Below are 25,215 nucleotides of genomic sequence, written 5' to 3' on the forward strand. Positions count from 1 at the left end.
TAAGGGGCTGCATACATATATTTTAGGTGTAGCAATTTTTTATATGAAGTCAGGCCAGCGGTGTGACTTGCTCTGTAAAAGTCGACAACCTTACCTGCAAGTAGGGCACAGATAATGGTTAGTTAGCTGTACTTCTGAAAAGGTGTAGATGTTTACCTTTCCCGTACAAGGCAGACCTTTTCACTTTCCTCCATTTTCTTTCCTGCAGTCCCCAAGGCATTCTAGTTATTTCAGACTCTTTATAATAAAAAATCACACAATAAAAATAAAACATACAAAATACGCACTACGGCATATCATATTGTTGCAATCCGTTCCATTCTGAAAAAAAATCCGACCAACATGATCCAACGTTTGGGCACAATTTTTTTTCCAAGCGCTTTTTCTCATATATTTTGACACGTTTTTCTTTGTTTCAGGCACCTTTTCAATAGCAGGGTGACACGGCAAAAGGAAAACTTCAAAGTAAGGACCAAAATAATAACTTGACTCATGACCACATATACTGTGAGGAAAAAAATCTAGTTTTACACAACAAAAAGTAAATTTCACAGGCCCTAGTTACAAAAGCATCAATGCAATGTGCTCGAATTATATAAAGTGTAATGCTTAGAAATTAGCAATACTGAATTGTTATGCAAAACATTTTAGTATGGTTGGCCTCTGCACTGGCCTTCCACTTACGCACATTGGGAAATCAGGACCAATGATAAAAATGATTAAACACACAGCGATCCTATCGCGAGGCAAGACTGGCTTATGCAGTCCTGAAAATCATGCAAGCGGCAACCCTGTCAGGACCAACCTGAGACCCTTCTGTGTTGCCATGGCAACCAGACTGTAACTTGGTTCCCTGTGCAGGCCCATCTCCCCCAATCTGTTGGTAGCTGAGTTAGCAAATGGGCTTCATTATCCATGTGAGTACCGCAACACATATGCCCACTGATACCAAGAACCCTCCAAAAGTCCACACAGTGGGATTAAAAATTAAAATTAGCTACGGAATTTGATGTGAGATGCAAATGGTGTCTACCTGAACCCATTTCAGATTGGTGTGACACAAAGGAGACCAAGGAATCTATAAACAACTTGTTGCCCAGCTGAGATAAATGGAGACGTTTGCTAAGGAAAAACTGATCTTCTCTCAGGCAGCCATGTGGGATGGACTTCAGACGTTCACGGCCTGATATTGATCTCAGCGTAGGGGTTACTTCACCGCAACCGTGATGGATATCCCTTCCGCCGAAATTTAGATAGTATAGAAAACGATGGCATTTAGATTTCGGTAGACGGGAGAGTAACCCCTCCACCGAGATCCATATCAGGCCCTCAGTCTTTTGGAGTTTAGACTGTTAAGTAGGCCTAGGTGAAATTTGTATTATGCTACAGTAATCTGAGTAGTTTTGGTAATTTCACATTACTCTTCTCACACAAAATTACAGAAAATTACACAATTACGCCTTTTTGCGAAATTATGAGTAAATTGGCACAAAAATCCTATTGCGGGAGTACAGGAACAACAAACTTAGGCCCTCATTCTGACCTTGGCGGGCGGCGGAGGCCGCCCGCCAAAGTCCCGCCGTCAGGTTACCGTTCCGCGGTCGAAAGACCGCGGCGGTAATTCTGACTTTCCCGCTGGGCTGGCGGGCGGTCGCCTTCAGGCCGCCCGCCAGCCCAGCGGGAAAGAGGCTTCCACGATGAAGCCGGCTCGGAATCGAGCCGGCGGAGTGGAAGCTGTGCGACGGGTGCAGTTGCACCCGTCCCGTATTTCACTGTCTGCGAAGCAGACAGTGAAATACATTTAGGGGCCCTCTTACGGGGGCCCCTGCAATGCCCATGCCAGTGGCATGGGCACTGCAGGGGCCCCCAGGGGCCCCGCGACCCCCCCTACCGCCATCCGGATCCCGGCGGTCGGACCGCCGGGATCTGGATGGCGGTAGGGGGGGTCGGAATCCCCTCGGCGGCGCAGCAAGCTGCGCCGCCTTGGAGGATTCAATGGGGCGGCGGTACACTGGCGGGAGCCCGCCAGTGTTGCCGGTCCGACCGCGGCTTTACCGCCGCGGTCGGAATCCCCATTGGAGCACCGCCGGCCTGTCGGCGGTGCTCCCGCGGTCCTCCGCCCTGGCGGTCTTTGACCGCCAGGGTCAGAATGACCGCCTTAGTGTGAACAGCTGCTGGCTACCGCTATTCGTATTCTGTTGCTTTTTGCTCTACTTTCTTACTGCAAAATGCATCCTTAAGTCCATTTTGGGCACAAAGGTGCATTTTGTGCTAAGAAAATAACTCTAAATGGTGGATTATGCTCCACACATAATTCTGCATAATCTTGTTTAATTTTACATAATTACGCTACAGCAAATTACCCGAGTTACTCCTATCCCTATTGCTAAACATTTCGCATAATTATTCAGACATTTTACAGAAGGCCCATATCATCAAACTCCTTTGGGAATAATGTGGGTCCAACAATCAGTGCCTTGGGAACATATTAAATTAACCATGTAGTGTCCACCATCAAGAGTTCAATGAAGTCGCTCCTGCCATGTTCTGCTACATCATTTCCCCCAATGTACAAGATCATTAGTGCAGGCAACGTAAGCCCCCTGTCCAGGGTTAATTTCACAACAGGCCTTATCTGACTATATAGAGGCCACTGATGTCAATCCACTGCATCTTGAATCATCCACTCATTGCGCACCCCTGAAAATCTCTGGAATTTTATGCAGACTCTGTACAAAAGAATACCAGAAGACTCAAACACTGACTGGAGTAATTGAACCTAACCCACACAAAGGGGAAGGAAGACAATGGTTATCGCAAAACACGAAACATCCACTTCTACATCAGCCTCAAGGTTCCCCTTACAACACATTTGGGCACACATAACTATTATAAAAATCTGAATTTGATCTTCCAATCCTCTGACATCCCAATAAGCAGCTGAAATAGCATCACCGGTTTTGAGTGAATGTGATTTCAAGTTAGAATTATAAATGCCTGCAACTCTAAGGCCCATGGATAATACCCTGCCCAATTGGAACTTGGAAGAGAGAGCAAATAGTGCAGTGGCAAATAGAGAAGTGGTCTGGCATACAGGAAATCTGACAACACTGCCACAGGGTAGCATGTGTGATCTGTTCTACCCAAAACTGTGGTCAACCCAACCTTCAGTGAACAACCCCACGCTTGCTGCCCCCACTCCAACCCCCCATGAAGCTAAGCAGTGCTCACATGCTCCCTCACAAGTTCTCTTGGTCTTGGGTTCTAAACTGGCTGAGACGAGTTCCTGTAGTACTGAGCACCCTGATTCAAGAGATCTGTGGGGAATGGTGTTTCTTCTACTCTTGTCCTTCGGTGACAACCTCTGAATTGCAGAATCCTAAAATGAGACAAACCATCAGCTGCAACATTCATTACACCTGGGACACATTTTGCTCTAAACATGATGCTATTTTTCCGGCATATGATGGTGATGATGGTGATGATGATGATGACCTCTTTCAGCGGCCCTAAAACCAACCTACATTAAGCAAGCAAGCTGTGGGTCAATTGACTCCACTAAGGACATATTTTTGGATCACAGCGTCACAGACACTTTGGGGAAGTGATCAGTTCAGACATGTAATGCTACCATGATGGAGAACAATTCAAAAAAAGTTCCCGTCCCACACAAACTCAGAATCGAACCATTCAGAAAGCCATGTTTGGCCATATCACTTTGTACCAAGAAAGGCACCAAAACTCATACTCCCAGGCACATCTGTGAACAGAACTGTCTCCTTCCACCACGGGTGCTCACAACATTTTCCCAGGGAGCAAAAGGTGTGGTCTCTGGTGTGCCAGAGGGCTGCATTGTTGCCAGCAGGGTGGTAGTGGGGCATTGGGGAGGTGGGGTGTAAGGTAGTCATAGAAATGCAAAGCATGTACATGGTGTGGACAGTGACTCATCGAGCTATTTTGAAATGTTCATTCCATGATGCCTCCTAAATTAAGCCCCTAGTCTTTAGGAGGGTCCTAGATTGGGCAATACTGTGTTATGATGTATCTGAGTTGCTGTCCCTCTACTGCGCCTTGGTTAAGCCTTCTCTCCTTGCTTTCACTACCTTGGAAGGGGCCTAGTGCACAAAGGAAGTAACTTGAATTGGAATGTATTAGAATTTCAAACTGTGAAACTAGAAACCTGGGATCAACCCTGACTTCCCCATGTGACCAAATTGTGTGATCCTGGGCAGCTGTTTTATGTCACTTTGCCTCCTTTTAATTCATTATCACATGTAAGAGCACCTTGAAATACAGTAGCTCAAGATGAACACAATGTTTGCTTGTGTTTGACTTAACAACCCAGGCCACCCAGAGGTGTCCACGTGACAACTGACTTGTCTGTTAGTTCACTATTAGCCTTGTTGTCAGGGTGGGAGGAGGCACGAATATTTCTTCGTTCATTTTTAAAACTATTGCTTTAAAAAAAAACTTCTCAGTGCACTGATGTATTCGGTTGCAATAAGGTGAAATGCTTCTGCGTGTCAATAAAATAAAGGTTTTTGAATTTTGAAGAGACTTTATCACTTTTTTACACATTTTTGCAAGATGTTTTTAAAAATGAAGGTGTCCCTAAAGTTAAGTGGTGAAGGACACCTTCTTGGCTTCTTTTCTTTTACTTTCGTTAGCCTGTAAATAAATGCATACCCGTTCATTTAACATTTTTTAACTGTTAGTGCTCTGTCGAATAAACAGCAGGCCAGTGATGCTGTTCACTAGGACAGGGCATTAGGAGGTCAAGAGAGCCACATGGGACCCCTTGCCCATACTTTGAGTATCACTGCCTTGGGAAAAGCGCCCGCCCCGCAGTGGGGGGGCACGTCCCGTTAGGAGACGGGGCCTCCAAGGCCCTGGGGCACTCCCCCCCTTTCCTTCTGCCGGGGGTGCCGGAGTTCGGCCGGATTTCCGCCCTGGCGCCTCGCGAGGCGTTAGGGCGGAAGTCAATCCTGCAGGGGGCATGACGTGGGGCCGGCGTTCGCCGTGCGCCGGTTCCGGCCGGCGCATACTGGTGGGGGGCTATTTAAAGGCCCCCCCAAGAAGGCTAGACCTTCTTTTCCTGTGTGCGGCGGCGGGACCTGGCGTGCGGCCCGCGATTGTGCATCTGCTAAGTTTATGGAGGAGAGAGGGAGCAGCATGGTGCAGCAGGTATTTCACTTTCCTTGTTAAAGAAGATTGGCCATTATGGTTTCTTCTTGGTTGGGCGTCTGCGTTATTTGCAGAGCTTATTTAATGTACACAATAACTGTATGAAAAAGCCCATGACTGGTGCAAGTGATGTCGGTGCGCGCAGATTAGCAGACGGGGTCTATACATGCGTTCTATGTAGAGGGACCCTCCCGTGATAAGGAACCAACAGCAGTTCTCTCCCCCTGCGGTGACGCTCCATTGGCGCCCAGGCTACGCTCTCTTTGGTGATGTGTGGTTGGGTCCAGTCGGCGGACGGGCCCTTCCCCCCCGACAATCACCTGCCGCTCTCTGGTGCCTCCACCTCGCCAAGGTCCCTTCTGTTTCCCCGGCGAGAGCTCGCCCACCTCCTCAGCCCTCAACACCGCTCTGCAAATAATAAACCTCCCATTTCCAGGCCGAGGTCATTTGTCAGACGTCTTCTGGTTTCTCTTAGCCCTTCAAACACCAGATGCGTCTATCCGCTGAGAGGGGAGGTCGGGGGAATATAGCGCACGTGCTGCCACGTTTCCCCCAATTCCAGAGAAACCCTTCTTTAGATAGACAGGTTTGCTGGGCGATGAAAAATCTAAGCCTCTTTTTTTCATTACTATTTGCAGCGCCGTCCATACCACGCCGAAAGAAACGCTTGGAGACATCTGAGGCTTACCATGGTCCTCTAGCCTCTTCTTACTCGACCTCCTTCTCAAAACATAAGACATCAATTTGTCTCTGGTACTTTGGAATATTGAGCTATTTATCTGCATCATAGCCTTGATAAAGTCTACCCAGACGAAACACGTGTCGGCTGTTGTCTATTTGGGCTGATGTTCATTTGAAAAGGATTTCTGTTGTCATCTCTTGACTCTGGCTCCAAGATGTTACCTTGGGCCACAGATTATTGTTTCATCTAAAGACATCACGAGGAATAAACTGGAACATTATAACCGCTTGGGATGTGCCGTGGTTTTTCTTCTTTGCCTCTTTTTTACAGGACTGGCTTGTGTTCGCAGGTCATCATTTTAACGATGACCTTGTGGCTTGCATGTTCTCCAGAATAGTCAAATTCAATATTTTACAGCGCCTAGAAACGAAAAGAGTACCGTTTAAAGCGCTATATAGTGTATTTATATTTAGGTATTTTATAGCGCTCACTACCGGAGTCGAAATCAATAAATTATTCTTATCATTTTCTTCGTGCTGCGTTAAAAGAGCCCACGGGCACGCCCTTTTGCCGGAGGTCACTGATTGGCCGGAGCAGACACCTCTGCTAAGCCCCTAAATTAGCTGCCTAAGCTCCCCCCAATTATTGCCTGTTTACTTCTCGGGTAATCACGGGCTGCAGTTAGTAGCCACAATGGGGCCTCGTCGTGCCTGTCCGTCGTCATTGCTGTGGAATAGTCACGCATTTGCATGTCTCTTCCTGAAACGCGATTTCTATAGCGCGGTCGGCGCTCCCTCTCGTCGAGGTTGCGACCGTGGCATGGACAGTTTGCAAGGATCGCCCGTGCGAGGGCCCAGTGTGGCGTGCTTCCTTAACCTGGAAACACTGATTTTCCACTATTGCTCTCCTTGACTAGTGATGGTGAAAGATGCCAGTTTTCTTACGCAGTATTTGCTCTTGTGGACAAGGCGGTAAGATTTAAGGAGCGTCAATTTTCTAATGATTCACTGTAACTTCTGTTGTATCTTAGTTTTCATATCCCACGAATTGGCAGCAGTGTCGTGTTTTGTTGCTGTTTTTTCAAGACAGCGCACATAAATTGTACCCGAGAGACGAGGTGCGATGTAGTAATGTCTTGGCTGTGGGAGACGGATAGAGAACCAGAAAACAGGTAGACAAATGTTATCTACCTGATGTGACTTAACACTGTTTTGGGTAATTGAAAAACTAGGCGAAAAATGCTCCCCTATTACATTATTGCCCTTTTCAGCGATGAGCTTCCTGTGCGTGTGGAGACTTGAACTGTATAACTCTGTAAACTAAAGTAGGCCCTATTTTGCGGGCAGGGCTCGGGTCGGCAGGGCTGCATCTTCAGTTTCTTTTTGAAGGACCAGGTAGTTTGCACCCGAGTACTTCTACGGGGTGTGAACCCGTAGGCTGGGTCTTTATTTATATGTGAGGGGAACGTGGGGTATAGCATCACCACCTCCAACAAGGTCATCTGTGCACAACGTTTCACGCCTTAGATGTTGATATGATAAAATGCATACTGGGTGCTGTAGTCTTGGTTCGACTAATTGTATAGATGCATCTGCTAGCTATCATATACCACTCCGCCCCCTACTGGAATCGTGGGGTCATGACAACAAGAAGTGAGGTGCAAACCGTGGTGTCTTACTGAATTACCGAGTTAGTCTCGGTATAGTCAGTGCTTTAGATGGAAAAATAGAAGTGCGGGTACTCTGTACCAGAGTACCTGCTTGTTTCTGAGAAGTGCCGGTACTCTCCAATTAAAAGTATTACGTTTTTCTTGAGATATGCCGGTATTCTCCCTCGCAAAATAAAAAAGTGCCGGTACTCAGTACCGGCCCATTTGAAGCACTGCAGTATAGTTTGTTTGAGCAGCAGGATTTCTTCATAATTACCCAGAAATCCACATACGCCAAAGAAGCTTTTTTCCCCCCTTGCCTCAAAGTCCCATTTCAGCTTAGGCAAGAACAGTAGAGCTCGTGCAACAAAGTTACTGCTGATGTCACACAGTGACACATCTGGAGGTATTTCTAGAATGGCACCTCGATCTCCAGTACCCTTGTTTTATGATGTAAAGCCTCTGCTGGGTACTAATGCAGCACTTGAGGCATTGAGGTTTCTTCCTAAACTCGGATTACAAGTAGAGGGGCGCAGGCATCACTATAGAGTAGTGGTTTTCAAACTTTTCAGTGTCGCGCCCCGTTCCCCCAGTTGAAAAATAAAAATCATTGGGGCCCACCTTTACCGGGTGAAAGGAGTTTTGAAGTCACTTGAAAGAGGTACCTTGCTATTCGCGTAAGTACATTTGGTCTACAGTTTCTTCTGAACTCAGTACTCTCCTGTGAGGTAGTTCGATCTCAGTTTAGAATCATTTCTTAATCAACACACATACTGTATGAATCCTTGGTGATGGGTCTACATATGTACTTTAACAGCATCCCTGTTCCCGAGTGTAGATTTAGCGCCTTTTGTTATCAAGGGTTCACCTTCTCGGCAAGACAGAAGAGACGCCTCGCTGTTTCTTAGGGAGGGACGAAAGTCCCCAGGCTGGAGGTGCTTTGTTCACAAGGGTGCTAAGGGGTGATGGGGCCTTTTTTCGCCTGAGCATTTCCTCATGGAAAGCAGTGGTTTGTCCTGGGTTTTTAATACAGTCTCATCAGTTGTCCCAAAAGTCTGTTGGCGACCAGTACTTCCGGGAGCAGCAGGTTGGAGATACTGGTCGTGCTAATTGCTGGTCATTCTGGTTCTAATATGGATATTTGCAGGTGAAAATTCAATGGGGAGTGTATGGGGAGGGAACAAATAAAATGTTCAGTTGCTAAAGTCATGCAGGTCATGTTAGCACTGGTAAGGAACCATGCAGGCTCCAGCTGGGGTGCAGTAAGTGAGCACAGGGGTACACTGAATCCAACGTGCATTGAATTCAATCAAGGGGTAGGTCTTCCTTGTTAGCAAACTCTAATTCGGAGAGCATGTAGGGGGCTGGTTAGCAAACTCTAATTCGGAGAGCATGTAGGGGGCTGGGCTTGGTCGCGTGCAAGCATTAATACATAGCAATAATGTATATCCCCGTTTCCTGCTTTAAACTAGGGGCAGGGACGAGGTCAGCGGTTAGGCCTCACAAAAAGGCAATGGCGGCGCCAAATACTCTCTTGGCACAGGAGCAATTTTCCTCAGCAATAATTGGAGGGGGCATTACATATAGGTAATTTAGGGTGCCGAGTTAACATGGCTCACCGCAGGATTTGCAATAGAACATGATGCTACTCTGCGTCTGTCGGTGTTCTCCAACCTTTAAAGCCTGGGCGGTAGAAACAGAACCCCAGTCATATACGGAATTTCTAAAGGGGCTCCTGGGGTTGGGATAGCTTGACCAGCTAGGGTTTGCATTATTACCTGTAGTGCACTTCCAGCACTTAAGGAAGGTCTGGCAAGAAATAGGGTCGGAAGGCTCCTTAACACCCTGATGGTGCCACAATGTCTGCATCTTAGGTAACTAGCAATGGGAGCTGGTAGATGGAGCTTCTGTTGTCCTTTGGTTGCATCGCGGGGTGAAAGGCTGATACACGAACATATTTCATTGCCTTAGTGGCTCGAATTGAGGGGGATGGGGGCTCCTGCCCCGGGCCACCCTATCTTTCACCTTTGGCGGGTGAGATACATAATCATTTGGGAGCCCATCCCTTCATCCTTTTGAGGTCAGATCAATGAATACCAATTTTACAGTAACCAAGCTACTGTGAGTCCGTAAATGACTCGGGCAATTCAAAGAGGTACCCGTATGATACCTAGTTAGTTCCTTGTCCTTGGGTTCATCGGTATGTTTGGCAAAAACATATCTCTTCGTTCCGTGAATGGGCACTGTTTCATCATAGTGGTGTTGGCAGAGAGGCACCGATGTGCGCCAGCATGACTGCACTCACATCTCATGTGTAATTGCACAGCTTACACGAGCCCCTCCCTTCTCGAGCCTTGGGGCTCCTTTCCCTGCCCAATGCAAGCCTAGCGGGGGGCATAGCAAACCCTCGCTGGGTCAATTGCAGGTTGTCTCTCTCTCCCTCATCTTAGCGGGTCGTCCCTCTCTCGCCCTGTCGCTGGAACCCCTGTGGTCCCACTCCCCAGGAGGCCTGTTCCGGCCAGAACCCTATGATGCTTCAGCAACATTCTGCTGGGACCACGGCAAGCAGCTGCTCACTTGACTTATAGGCATCCTGTTGGTGGGCAGTTGAAATCTGTAAGGCAGTAACCCCCATTTCCTGTGGGAGAGGGGTGCACTTCCTCAGCAAAGGTTTTCCTTCACACGGGTGAAGTTGAACGGGTTCGGTATTAGCTCTCTTCAGACAGGGCGGCGGACTCAGGAATAACTGCGGCTCCCAACTGGTTATTTGGCGGTCATTTCTTCAAGGGGCGGATGCCGCGGCGGCAAACGCCGGTATGTTCTCAGGGGAAGCAGGAGCAAGCGGCTAGGGGCCTCCCCCTGTTTGCTGCTGGCGTTGTATGCAGCCGGTGATGCATTGGAAATTGCTATTCTGCTTCGCTTATGCCTCGCTTCTGTTAAACACACTCATGCTTGTTTTCTTCTGTTTCAGTAGCAGGATGGTTTATGAGTGCTCAGTCACTCCTTTGTCTGGCAGGCGGCTTACAGGTTGCCTCCGCTCCGTAAGCCCATGCCGGCAGGGGCTGCGCAGCATACACAGTGGTGATCGTCGGGCTGAGAGTCGCTCACCTACAGCGACTGGTCCTGAAGGTGAAGGGGGGCGGGGGACTTCTGTTCCCAGACCTCTTTGCCGTATACAGGTGAGACTTGGTCAGCCTCTTTTTTTGGGTGGGGTGGGCGAAGGACCTTTTGGGCCCTGGTCGCCCTTGTGGCGGAAATTGAGATAAAAAATGTGACTAGAAACAATAGGAGGGGTTCCCCAAGGTGGGGCCCCCAGGAGGACATCTGGGATAGGATCCTGAAGTTCTGAGCCAACCAGCGGATGTACACACCAGATCAGGGGGTAAGAGACCTCAGATCGCTGGGGGAGAACATGGGGCTCCAGCTCTTGGCTCTCCCCATTACACCCCAGGGCTGATTGGTGTTTGGAGGGGGGGCGGAACCCGAAACTGGAGGACAAGGTACCGTGTAGTCAGGGTAACCGTCCCTCTTAGGGATACAGGTGACACATGGGTCACCTGTGTGGTCCAAATGGTGGTTCAGGACAGGAAGGGATCCTGTCAGATTGGTTATGGTCACAAGAATTTCTCAGTAACATGTAAATAAAAACTGTTTTCCCTGTTGACTAACCTTGCCATGCTTGCTATTTGATGTTTGGCTTATTGAAGTTATGAGTCATTTTGAATTATGTCTTTTTGAAATAAAAGATACTTCTTCCAACGAGTAAAGCTTGTCGTCTCGTGTATTCCTGGCGGGGGGAGTGTGGGCCGTTTTGGAGGCCTCCGGATCCTAGGGAAAAGCGCCCGCCCCGCAGTGGGGGGGCACGTCCCGTTAGGAGACGGGGCCTCCAAGGCCCTGGGGCACTCCCCCCCTTTCCTTCTGCCGGGGGTGCCGGAGTTCGGCCGGATTTCCGCCCTGGCGCCTCGCGAGGCGTTAGGGCGGAAGTCAATCCTGCAGGGGGCATGACGTGGGGCCGGCGTTCGCCGTGCGCCGGTTCCGGCCGGCGCATACTGGTGGGGGGCTATTTAAAGGCCCCCCCAAGAAGGCTAGACCTTCTTTTCCTGTGTGCGGCGGCGGGACCTGGCGTGCGGCCCGCGATTGTCCCACCCACCCTCTCCTTTATGTTTAGTAGTTTGGAAAGAAGTTGGGAAATTGAGATAAAAAATGTGACTAGAAACAATAGGAGGGGTTCCCCAAGGTGGGGCCCCCAGGAGGACATCTGGGATAGGATCCTGAAGTTCTGAGCCAACCAGCGGATGTACACACCAGATCAGGGGGTAAGAGACCTCAGATCGCTGGGGGAGAACATAGGGCTCCAGCTCTTGGCTCCCCCCCATTACACCCCAGGGCTGATTGGTGTTTGGAGGGGGGGCGGAACCCGAAACTGGAGGACAAGGTACCGTGTAGTCAGGGTAACCGTCCCTCCTAGGGATACAGGTGACACATGGGTCACCTGTGTGGTCCAAATGGTGGTTCAGGACAGGAAGGGATCCTGTCAGATTGGTTATGGTCACAAGAATTTCTCAGTAACATGTAAATAAAAACTGTTTTCCCTGTTGACTAACCTTGCCATGCTTGCTATTTGATGTTTGGCTTATTGAAGTTATGAGTCATTTTGAATTATGTCTTTTTGAAATAAAAGATACTTCTTCCAACGAGTAAAGCTTGTCGTCTCGTGTATTCCTGGCGGGGGGAGTGTGGGCCGTTTTGGAGGCCTCCGGATCCTAACTCAACTCAGGTGCTGTTCAAATCATACTGCCATTAACACTATCCAAAAGAGAAGACCAAAAGGTTAGACCCTGACTCACGTCACCAGAAAGTTTATTTCTATTTTGCTTTGCTTTCAGGGCTGACATTGCCTGGGCACTTGTTTCTGAAAGGGCTAGCCCACCGGAATGATACAGAGGCAAACATTCAAAGTAACCTTGCGTGCCCACAAGCAGATTCTGCTTGATGACTTTATCAAATGGCAAGTAGCAGACCTCGACATGTTAATTTAAACACCCAAGAACACCAAGGTCATGGATGGGCCAGTGGTTTAGTCCATAACTAACAGTACACCCAACTCTCCCATAAGCACAGTAAACATTGACAGAGAGGACACATGCTCACTCAAGCCCTTTGGACCAAGAAATAAGAATTCATCCAAATAATGTATCACCAGGTCTATCTTTGCCTATTTCTGAGTATCCCATTCCAAGAAAGTGCTTAAGGGTGGGTGCAATGTAAAAGTATCAAACTACCCAGCCCATGGACAGATATTTGTCAAAGAGAAAGAAGCCTTTAAATTGAACACCTAAAAGGCAAAAATCCTCCCAGTTGTCAGGATGTAATTGACAAACACTCTGGGAAGGAGACACAAGTGCAAGTCTGACTGGATTCGAGCTAGAAGATCACAAAAAACCCGGGGGGGGTGGAAACTGTTGACTACCTGCTCTTGGACAGAATAGAACAGACATTTCCATGTCAGGGCCAGTAGAGGCAGCAAAGTACCTTCTTATCACTATAAAAGGACACAAAACTAGCAAGATGATGCCTGGTAACTTTCTGCTTGTTGTATGGCTCTTGCTTATTTTGTCACCTTATTGTGTTCCTTCACTGTTGTGGTTTTTTATCCTCCCCCAGTTCATGTTTCCCTATCCCCTGGTTGTCTTACCTTCTCTGATGCTAGATTCCTGTACTTGATGATCCTGGGCTTTTCTGGGTCCCAAGCTGCTGCCTGCTTCGCCTGACGGTCCTCCAGATGTTTCCAGGCTGCTGAGTGTTTCCTGGTGTCTTTGGGGCTTGTTACAAACATCTCAGCTGAAGTACCAATACATTTTGGTAAAAAGCCTTTCTTATGGGTTAAGGTGCTTGACACATTTTGAAATACATATACTGTTAGTGAATTCAAAATCAAAGACAAAAGACAAAACATGACATTGGGAGCCCATTACAAATAAAAGGGGGGTCGCCATCTTAGAATGTCAGAAATACATTGGTGATAATAGTTTGATATGAAAAGCGAATGCAACAGATTGTGTATTTGACAGAAATACTGATTCATATTTCCAAAATATAATACTCCAGATGTAGACTAGATGTAATAAGCGTAAGACCAATCAAATCATCATCCATGCACAGTATGCCCAAGTGGTCGATAATCACCAACCACCCAACGTTTAGGTAAACAAAGTAACACAGTGCTCAAAATAATAAAGCAGAGAACATATTGGACACATTAGAAACTATGGTCAGTCTCAAGCTAAGATTTTTAGCTTGGTATAAATCAGTAATCAATTCCAGGTTGAACTCATTTAACTAAAATAGAACATGGTATAAGGCTTTTCGTGAAGTGCAAAAAAACACAGTATATCGCACTCAGTGTGTTTGCCCATTTAGAACTTTCAAGTAGTACACGGGGCTTGTACAGTTATAACATGAAGGCCATAATTGGACAACAATGAATGAAACCCAAATGGGCTAAGCCAATTTCCAAAAACAGTATTGTAATTATAACATGCAAGTAATACATTCAATTAAAATTAATGTGGTGAACTGAACCCAGAAGGAGAGAACCAGTCATAGCTATGAATAGTCACATTTGATCCAAAACAAAAGTACAGATAGCAAATTAACATCAAACAAAAAATCTAAAATACCTAGCTAACAATGAGCAGTTGCAAGCTCTGCAGCATCTGATATCAATCCAGGTGCATCTGTTTAAAAACAATAAAAACAAGTTAAAATCAAGAAGCTCAACACCTATGGACCGACAGAGAGAGCTAAAGCTCTGTACAGGCAAGTACTTTAACGCAGATGCACAGACATTTCTTCATCTTAGTTTAGACCATTTGGTATAAGGATGCCAAACTCAACAATGTATTTAGATTACAGTCTCCATAGTTCTAAGTCTCTTTTACCAACTGCAATGGTAGGCCCCTCCCAGTCAAAGGAAAAGGACTGTTTTGATAGTGGGTGTGCAAAATTCATGCTGTGGGTCCTGTAGAACTCCTGTGGGACCCAGTGATGCCTCCCTTGAGGACCCCCAGAACTCCCACAGGGCTCAGTGTGGTCCTGTGAGAGTATAGTGGGACTGTCCAAACGTTAAAATGTGAAGCTTGCTCTGACTTGCGTATTCCCAACCCCCTGCTGCACACAGCAGAAGGCCATCCACAGCTGGAGAATAGTTGCCCGGAGGGGCTTGAGCACAGATCCTGGTCATAGGCCAGGCACTACGGCCAAACCGTGTTTTGCATTTCAAAAGGCAATGCATGGCTGGGAGACTTTGGGGTCGGCTGGGGAACCCCTGTCTCTGAAATGCAGCAGCTATGCCGTAGTAGACCTGGATATGACCCTTAGCAAAGATCTTCAAGGTGGAACCCGGTGTGCTCTCTTGACATAAAAAACCCAGACCATCAGTGAATATTTACTTTTGAATGCATTCCCACATGTCTGAGATTGTGGCTGCATGTGCGGCCCTGTACTTCTTCTATTCTGTAGTTGAGCGGCCTAAAAGTTTCAGGAGTGGATTCTTTAGTTGCAGAGGCATCAGACCAGCGGAGATCTGACACCTGACCACTCGAGTCAGTAATGGTGCCCTTCAGGATGGAGAACCTTTTAGCAATACTTGCTCTCTTATTCTCTCTGATAAGATTGGCATCATTTCTCGCCTCCTCCATTCTCACTCTGCTCATCATATAAGACCCTTTCTTGGCATTTGGTTTGACTGCGTCTACAATTGGAGCCACACACTATGTGCTGCTCCATTTCTTCACGCACACCTCTCTAAAGGACCACTCTTTCTTGAGATTAATGTTTTCTAACTAATGTTAACTTCAAGAAAACTCTATGTGGCAGGAAACTGCTCTCCTGCCCCTGCCTGCGGGCCACGCCACAACTTACAATTTGTTATTCACTCACATGCTCTGACGCTCACACACCACAGTGTGCAGTTAAATTTGTTATATATGATGTTTAACATGGGTACTACAAGAATACATGCAAGGTCACAGGATATGGCCCCCTCTGCCTCTGACACAACATTGTATGAACACAGCTCATGTATCAAATATACAATGTGTATTCACATCCTGCCGGTTAGCACCAACTGGAATGTATATTAGACTGCAATGTATGTTTATATGCTGTGTGTAATAAGTATAATATACCGTTTTGTTTACCTCTTTTTTCTTAATTCAATATAGATTTTTTTTTTTTTACTTCAAGAAAACTCCTCTTTAAAGGAATTTACTATTCAATTATCCAATGTTGTACTTCACTTGCTAGTTACTGACTTACTACTTTTTCTTAGTGATCAGTTTAACTTTCTGTTGGACAGTAGGTTTTATTTTATACCTATTATACCATATAACTATCATCTAACCATCAGTGCAAGGAGCTATTCATTTTTCCTATAATGTAGACAATTTAAGTTTGAGCTGAGTTTGATGACTTGCGTTGGTGGCGCAGATGAGGAGGCTTGTGTGGAATAGATGTTCAGTTTTGTCTGTGGTTGAATTCTGTAGTAGAATGGATCTTGCAGCATAACATTCAAACCCACGTGGAGCTGATCTGTGTTTGAGTTTTCTCCATGAGGTGCTTTGCAGCGGGTGTGCATGTCTTCTGACACTCCACTGCCAGCAGTAGAGGTGTAGTTCATAACTTAGGTTCTTGTTGGACCGCTTTACTCCACAACTTAGTACCCATCCTTAGCATTGAGTGAGTGATTAGAATGTTTATTAGCAAAGATTTGTTAGGCATGGTTGGGAAGAAACCTCAAGAGCAGTGGTGCCTGCCAGGCATTTTAAAAACTGAATTGTAGTGTTACCCCTTTGGGTGACATGGGGTGCCCACCTCACGAGTAGTAAAAGAAGACCGTTAAGAAATCTTTCAAACAGCATGGTTAATGGCAGGTCACAGGATAATGCCCATCTTCTGTAGAAGCATTATCTGAGCTTCAGACAGCACACAAGTTTGCCATTCGAGCACTCCCTTTCTCCTAGCAACACAACTGTTCCTAAAGCCATTTGTTATAAACTGGCACCCTCTTTTTGTCCTTTGTGGTAGATTAATAGGGCGTTTGCCCTTTTTGCCACAGACCTAATTGTGGCAGCACTTTGGGACCCTCCTTGAGCCTCTCGCTACTATCGACTGTATTACCACTACCTCTAGTGCAGTGGTGACTGTCACATAGAATCTGATACAGGCAAGAGGAGCCTTGTTATGGCATCCACACATAGTATGGCGCTGTATGGGCTGTGTCATTTGCATAAGGGTCCCCCCACAGCAGATGTTTTATAAGGTCACAAAATGTTTGTTTTTTTAAAATATGCCATGAACACACAGTAGTGTGAGCCAAAGTGTAAACAAAATAAGGGGGATATTTACTAACACGCTGGAAACACATTGCAACTGTGACCTGCAGGGCTGTTCCGCTCTTGGGATTGCTATGCCAATTCTGGGCAAAACACTCTCCCACAGCACCGAAAGCCACCCATCCCAGCCCAGAGCAGGTCTCCACCACAGTAGAACACCATGTATGTGGCAGCCATTACGGATCCTGCTGTTTTGTCTTGGAGCGAGAGGAAGCACAGTAGAATATGGAGGTGCCACCCCCTTGGAACACTAGGGCACCACCTATGCCACCTGTGCAAGCCAGATTGCACTGCAGTCACACTTGCTTCAAAGCTCAACTCCTTAAAACCTGAGATTCTCACAGGGGGATACTAGCCAGGAACTTGGACCCTCACAACCTCTTCATCAGAAGTTAGGAATCTCGGAGTGTACATGCACTCCAATGTGGTGTTTGTGCCAAACGTAAAGCAAGGGACTAAAAGTACATTCTGCATCATGCCACTGTTAAGTCTTGTCTCCCCTTGCCTAGGCTTCATTTTCAGAACAGGATTCAGGTAACCATCATTTTTACCATATCAGGCCTTAATTATGGCAACATACTGTGCTGGGGCCCCTCTCTATCTACTGTGAAGTCTCCAGAGATCCGCAATGGGGGGGCGAGACAACTCCTGCATCTCTGCATATGCAACCACATCTCTTCAGCCCTGCAAGTGACCTGCAAGCTCTCCATCGGTTGTCTACGACCAGACACAGCTCAGTCAATGTACACTGCTTTGCCATCAGGACAATCCTTAGCATTGTACCTACCTCCTTCCAAATAAAACGTTTATACACCCAAAAGAGGATGCTATGTTCCAAACTGGATCCATGCCTGCCTGTGATAGTACTTCCTTCTCTGTACAGATGGCCAACCTCTGGAATTCGGTATAGGCAATGTTGGGGCTTGTCAATGAACACTAAATTCTGGAAGGCTGTAAAGATGTGGGTGCCCACAAAAAAGATGACTTTTTCGTGTTCAGGCACCCTTACAAAAGCATTGTACTTTTGTACTTGACCTACCCCATCCACCCTAAACTATTCTGTCACAGTTGGGCCATAAACACAACTATAAGATTGTTGCATCTCTTCAAACCTTATGCACAACATCCAATGCTCACTGCTTAGGTCGAACTACAAACTCACCCTCTACCTACCAAACATAAGCAATGGGGTAGTTCTTTGCTAAGGCCACTGACATTATGCGAAAGGGGAGGGCCAGTTTGAATGGCAGGGTAGACTAAATTATGCAGGAAGAATAGACAAACGTTGTGATGTAATGTAGCTCGTTTTGGGGTAGTATTCATTATTTTTACATTTTTACCCAAGTTAACACTCTGTGAGTAAAGGTTTTACCTCGTTAGTAATAGCTTTCCAGCCATATACAGAGATAAGGAACTGAGAGACCAGTCACCTCAGGGAAGGACCTTCCACTGCACCACAGCACGTGTCACTGAGTTTTTAGGTACTGCGGTCAGTTTGAACTCGAAACTTTTTTTGTTAAAATGTGCAAATTATTCATTAGATGATGGATTATGGGGCAAATGGAGCAAGGCCATAATTATGCGGGAAACGCCACGGCCGCAGACCCGCTTAAATCTACCGGGCCTTCTGTTATCCGACTGCCAAAAGATGGTAAGTGTATGCAAATGTGGCTGTTTCGATTACATTGCCCTGCTTTACTCCGTGCTTAAGCAGAACCACAAGTTCGCCATGACGTGATTAGAGCACCCTTTGAACTTCTCGCACAACTCACCAAGGCACTCCGCATAGACCTCCCTATAAACTCACACCCCTCCTACCTTGCACAACCAAGAAAGTAGCCTCTTGCCTGACCGTGTCATGGATATGAAGCAATTTAGAAAATGTACAACACAGTACAAATGTTGCCCCCGTTATATAGTAGATTGTGTAGGTAGAGCCTCCCACCTCTGACGAGGCGCCGAAGCGTGTGTGCACTGGCGGTCCACTCCTCTGCATGTACGACGTGGTAGTGTAGATCATTCATAATGGTCATAATTTGTCCTGCTTGGTGCCAGGTTTGAACCACCCGCAGCCAAGAGTTCTGAGTCAGCCAGGCCTCCAGCCTTCCTTCAGCAACCAAGGGAAGCAGAAGGAGCCGCGCAGCAGCACCGCCTGGCTTGTCCACCGCCAGGGCGCACCACTAGGCAGTGGCCTACCCAACGGGGCCTGGGATACTGGGAGTTGGCCTACGGCCGTGCGAAGCCAACACAGCAGGTTTAGCGCGGTTGCAAATGAGTAACTCGGGCATTAATGGATGCCATCCCATTGCACCCCTTACCACAGCTCTGTTAGAGAAAAAGGGCCACTGTGCTCAATGCATGCTCTCTCTCATATCTATTCGCAGTGTACCCTCCGTGTGAAGACTTCCCATCCTTATGAAATCTTACATTTCTAAATTACCCATGGCCGTGCCCCTTTCTCCCGTACCACCTTCCATTTTAAACCCCACTGGACCGGCCTGCGCCTTTAATGGCTCTCTGGGTTGGTTTGTTTATTAAAAACAAGGCGAGAAGCGAGTGAGCCGCGCGCTGACTATTGTTCTTCCCGTTTTCTTTTCTTTTCTTCTATTTTTTTAACAAATTGCATTGAGCTTGTTTTGCGAGGACTGTCTCTCGCCTGGACAAACAATCGAACAATCCGAATTATGAGGCCGTGGGGCTCATAGCAGTTTGTTTTGTTAATTGCTCCTGTTAAGCCTAATTACCGAGCAGGGTGGAGCTGGGATGGAGGGAGGGGAAAGCTTCCTTTAAGTGCAAACTTTCCAATCCTGGCAGCGCTCACTAGTGCGCGTGTCTCAGAGGGACGAGGCTCAACTGTGGATTGAGGGCCCTTGGATGAACACCCTGAAGGCAGGAAGCCAGCTGGAGGAGATGGACCTGAGGTAGGGCCGGGCGGGCGGATGGATGGATGGGTGGATGTGTATCTTTGGATGGATGGACGGACGTGGTGGATTGATGAGTTTGGCTGGATAGGTTTGGCTGGATGGATGGATTTATTGATTGATTGGTTTAGGATGGGATCGATGATTTGATCTTTTGCAGACAGTGAATGGGTGATGAATTGGTGGTTGGGTGATGGTTGGCGGTTGGATTACGTTGGGTTTTCAAATGATTGATGGATGAATGGATTGGATGGAGAGCGGGATGAACGAATGGGTTTGTGAATGGTTTTGAATGTGTGAATGAATGATGGAACTAAGTGAGGTGGATAGATGATCTGATTGGGCCGGATTGGGTACATGCATGAATGTGGCGAGTGGCTGGTGGTGAATGGATTAGTGACCGGTGTGAAAGAATTTAAGTAGGTTGAAATTAAGGGTCAGTCTTAGCATTGGATGAAGGTGTGGATGACTCGGATAGATGAATGGGTGAATTGATGCAATACGCGATTGACTGTTCAGAACAATCTATACGTTCTAATTTGCCTGGTGATTTTAATGCATTATTTCAGTGCTGCTGTCATTTATTAATTACTGTGTCATTCACTATAAAGCGAACTCTACAGTGTTTGTTAATAGTGTGCTGCATTTAAAGACAGCGTCTTAATATCTTAGATATATCGAGTGGATCTTCGGAAAAGGGCCCTTTCCAGTCTCACTGTCGTTTCCACGCCGCTGCCGTGGGCACGCACCTGTAGAGAGAGGCATAGTAGGGGCGCGCGCGGCCATGTGCCAGAGCACGGGGGGGTGGGGGCGCGCGCTGCCAATCGCCCGATCACGGAGGGCGCGCGGCTGCGCGTGCAGCGTTCGATAAATCCGCGCGAGCAGTGAGGGTCTGAGCGCAGATTCTTCGAGAGTTCAGCATCCAATAAAAACATACGTACTTGGTGGGTGCTGCGTATTCCCCCTCTAGCTTCGAGATATTAAAAGTCTCAAACTGCATTTAGGTACATTACAGCAAAACACCCATTATAAAGAAAATATAAAACGCGTAAGGGCCCCTCCTGTGTACAGTGTGGCCAGACCAGGCTTCCTGGGTCTGAGGCGGCCGTTTTTTCCAGTTAGGAAGTGGACGTCGCCTTGTTCCGTCGCGAGCCCTGCAGTTTTTTGTCCGCGTGGTTGTAAAAGTGAATGCTACAGACATTCCTGGAAATGGATCGAACATATTCATTTTATTTAACATTTCTTTATGCCACCGCATGGCCGCGTCATGACACTATTCGTGATAACGGAAAACAGATTAGTCATTATTCAGCCTGTGTATACTTCGGGTGGATTAAATGCTTGCTGTGCTGGTGGTTGGGGCGGTGGTTACTGGTTTGCCCTCCCTGGTGGTCTCCTGGTTCAGTGGCAGGGTGCGCTGGTGAAGCGCTATACAGTACTTGGGGGAGTAGGAATTGGAAGCTCTTTGTTAAATTATTTTTGCTGTTTTATATAGCGTGAGCTCGACCCGAAGGTTTTGGAGTATTTTCAGAGCACCAGTTACATTACACAAGGACACATTCTTTTTTTAGATAGGCACGGGGAGATTAAGTGATTTGCGCAGAATCACTGTATACTGCGTCTACGCCGAAACAATAACCTGGTTTTCCAGCTCCAAAGTCGGTAGCTCTGGCCCTTACGCCACACACTCATCTGCGGGGCGTGAGTGGAGTCTGGGGTCAGCTGCAGCTGCCCTAGGGGCTTTGGTAACTCGCCCTGGCCGTTGCTGGCTGATGGTGCGCTGGACCGGTGGCCCCTCACAGCCCTCCCTCTCGGTGGTTGACAAATGGTGCATCAGCTGGTTCCAGCCGAGCAGGGTCATCCCGCTCCCCGCAGGGGCATGTCGCGGGCGTGGGGACAGTGAAAACGGGCTGGTACATCGTGCGAAGTTTAGTGTGTAAAGTGAAAAAGCATCCGCGAGTGTCAGTTGTTTGTGATTATATATATATATATATATATATATATATATATATATATATATATATATATATATATATATATATATATTTTTTTTTTTTTTTGTCATTGCTAAACTTGGGCATAGATGGGTAGCGCCCCTCTCCACCCCCAACCCACAAACACACATTCACAAACCTCACCGAACTGTTTTGTGTACTTTATGTTAAAATCACAGAGTTCACGTAAAGTTCCTGGGACACTTTGCCGTCTGCACCTGTCCACCAGTTTCATTTCAAGGAACTGTGGCCGGTGTGAGCAGGGGCGTAGCTTCCACTACTGCAGCAGGTGCAGTGGCACCGGGGCTCAGATCCCTGGGGGACCCACTTACGAATACCGTAGGCTGCAGTAATACTGCTTGTTAAGCGGTCGAAGTATTGGTGATCGATGATATTCTGAGAATCAGAAAAGGCCTCAAGGGTGCTGCCCAGTGAAATAGCCAAGAGATGGCACACTACCAGGGACTTTTTTCAAGCTTTAGAGATCAAGTTTATTGAAAACGAGGCATCATAAATAAGTGTACAGAAAATGTCACTAATAAGTTGCAATTCGATAAGCAGTTATATCTCTCCCCGTCCCCTATAGTGGCGCGTGGAGCTGCACATGCATTATTTCGTTCCACGGCTGGCCGTTGTGTCAGAGGAGCCCAGTTTGGCAGTTCCTGGAAATACACAGAGCACATTAAGCGGCGTCAAGTGAGTCTCTTATAACGTCGTCTCTGCCAAGTGGCCTCATGACATGAGCAGCGGCCACCAGCGCTGTATGTGCCGAGGCATATAGCAATCGGGAAATGGGGAACTACATGCCCCAGAATGCATAGTGCCGTCTGCTGAAAAGTCAGGTGTAGTTGAATTTTACAGTAGTGGATGGAGCCACCGGCAGTATCGCTGAAGTAAAAGTGTGAGCGCAGAAGGCAGCGCTGGGCACGTGGAACGTGGGCCTCTGCTCAGTCAGTGCGTCCCCAATGACGGGGCCGGTGCCAGGCCTGTGCCCCCTCCCAATGTATTCACCCAGCATGATTAGCTTATTGTTCGTGCATGTGCCGCTTGGGACCCCATATTGATCTGGACGCGTGGCCGCCCCTCCCCCGAGAGAAGGGGTGTTGTGGGGAGCGGGGGGCGCAGGGAGACCAGATGGGAATAAAACGGGTCCTCAAAAGCCCGCGCAGGATGTAGGTCAGGTAGTGATGCGATTAGAGGCCTGTGCGGCAGGCGGCAGGCCTGTTGGGGGCTGGGGGCACAATTATGGGGAATTATAGCCGCGGCCCCGAGTGGGGCAGCTTTAGCAGTCCTAATTGTCTATTGTCCGGGCACCGCCCTGCCCGTGGCCGCTGCCAGCCCCTAATGCCCGCTAATGGACTCTCCATTGTCAGATTAGTGTCCAGAGAACAATGTCTGCCCCAACTCGCCATGTTCTGTGTATGTGGTGGGGGGTTGTCTTCGGAGCCCTCTCTATGAGGTATGCTGCGGAAAGCAGCCCCTCTTCTGACGTCGGTGAGGGCACACCTATCACTCTCTCCTCGCTCCCCAGGAGACACCCGCTGCCCCGGGAGCCCTGACTGTCCCGCGCTCCTCCGAGGCCCTGAGAGTAAACACTGCCCTCCCAAATGAGATATGGTGTCAGCCTGTCCTGGGCAAGCCTCGGTGCCACACCACTCCCTGGCAGCAGGAGGGGGCAGTTCAAGGTTGAAAAGCAGGGTAGCGCTAAGGAGGGTCAGGGCGCCGCTGCAGACGAGGCAAGAGGAAAGCAGTGGCGAGGGGCAGGGGACGCCTGGGGGGGAGCATTAGGACAGTCGATGGAGCAGCAAGGGTGACACGGGCCCTAATGTAAGAACGGTAAAGCATCAGACGCCCTCCCAACCCCTCCCCCCCCACACACACAGGTAGTGAAACGAGGCTCTGTTTGGGGTACAGTGTCTTCCACTGCGCGTGCGCCACCAATGACAGCCATGGGGCCCGAAAGCAGTACTTGAGAGGGGCAGCCAGGTAACAGCATCATTGACCCATCCAGGTCAACGTACACGTGTGTACAAAGCATGTTTACAAATAACCCAGCTGTCACAAGTCGAAAATGTGAGAAGACAGCTACGCCGGGGCATTTCTTCGCATTCTGGAGTCAGCCCATGCACCGAACACGAAAAGGGCCCGAATATAAAAAACACCATCATGACTTGTGGGCACCAGGGTCTGGGGCTTTGACACCCTGCGCTGCTCGGCTGCTTTCTTAAATGAAGTTCTTCAGACCCGGGCTGGGCCTCTTTCGGTGTTCACCCACGCACGCCCTTCCACGGATCCCGCGCACTTTAGCTTCATATAGCTGAGGCGGCGCCAGCGCACTTGAGTGGGCGGAGGGTAGAAACGTGCAGTATCCGTGATGCCAGTGGCCGGAGGCATCACGTGCCAGACAGAGAGGCCTGAAAGTCAAAGCGTTTATGTCTACTGGGTCGGTTTTTAACGTTCATTTCCCCGACTTAAAAAAAAAATATATATATATATATACATATATTGCATGCAGCCAGCTCAAATCTATACAGTCTTCCATACCTTGCAAAACACTTACACAGCGTGTGTTCATAAGTTCAAAACTGCCCCAGTGTACAAGCTTGTGGCGCTTTATTTTAGGTAATTCACTAATGGGGCCACGTTACTTTGGTGCCTAGCCCATTTTCTCTCCCAGTCCGACCCTGCTAATGCTACCTTCCCCAACGCCCCCGCAAGATCTCCCAAAGTACACCCCAGTAGCGGTTCCCGCAGTCGCCAGTAAAAGCTATTCTACCGCCTCCGTTACAGCCGTACTTTCTCGGGCCTGGAAAGCAGTGAGTTGTAGCGCGAGAGGCCTTCCATGTGGACGGTGCCCTCTGCCTGGGGCTCCGGTTCTGAGCCGGATCCCCTCCCCGGTGGCAGCCCGCAGGAAGGGGAAGTCGGGGGCGGCAGTGATGTGGTTGTGGTAGGATTGCCATGCCCCGGGACAGGGCAGAGCTGCAGTGCCGCCTTTCAGATGTGCTACGGCGCTGTTTCATGCGGTGTTTACGCAGCGCTTTCCTTCCTCCTCCCTCCTCCTGTACACCCCGCTCTAATCTCCCTCCCCCGCAAACGTAGTACCCAGAGCCACAGAATAAACCACCGTCCTCTCCAAATGCAGAAACTTTAAAATAAAGCGCCCACCTGCAGCTCCTTAGCCAAGTTTACCGATGTACGTCAACACCTGCTGGCAATTCCTGCACAGTCTGTGGTGCTTGTGTGTGTGTGTGTGTGTGTGTGTGTGTGTGCCTATCTACACACACACACACGCACTAGTACTAGAGAAGCCGCCAATGAGTCACAAAAGCTATTTAACGATCTCATGCAAATCACGATGCAAGGGGTTAAAAAACTGCAGTATGGTAGAAAC

At 48.1% G+C, this 25,215-nt stretch overlaps 1 protein-coding gene across 2 annotated transcripts in view; it reads left to right on the plus strand.

Annotated features, from left to right (window-relative positions):
• The window catches only part of PRDM1 (PR/SET domain 1), a 143,796-nt gene that overhangs the window by 79,466 nt on the left and 39,115 nt on the right, over window positions 1-25,215 (plus strand). The window contains exon 1 of one of the 2 annotated variants that reach the window (XM_069235422.1): window positions 19,714-19,830. The exons of the other annotated variant lie outside the window; for it this stretch is intronic. The gene's annotated coding sequence lies outside the window, so the exon portion shown is untranslated. Of the gene's footprint in view, window positions 1-19,713; window positions 19,831-25,215 lie in introns of those variants that run through there. 2 annotated transcript variants of the gene reach the window in all.

This window comes from Pleurodeles waltl, chromosome 5 (genome assembly GCF_031143425.1).
Source record: "Pleurodeles waltl isolate 20211129_DDA chromosome 5, aPleWal1.hap1.20221129, whole genome shotgun sequence".
NCBI lineage: Eukaryota > Metazoa > Chordata > Amphibia > Caudata > Salamandridae > Pleurodeles > Pleurodeles waltl.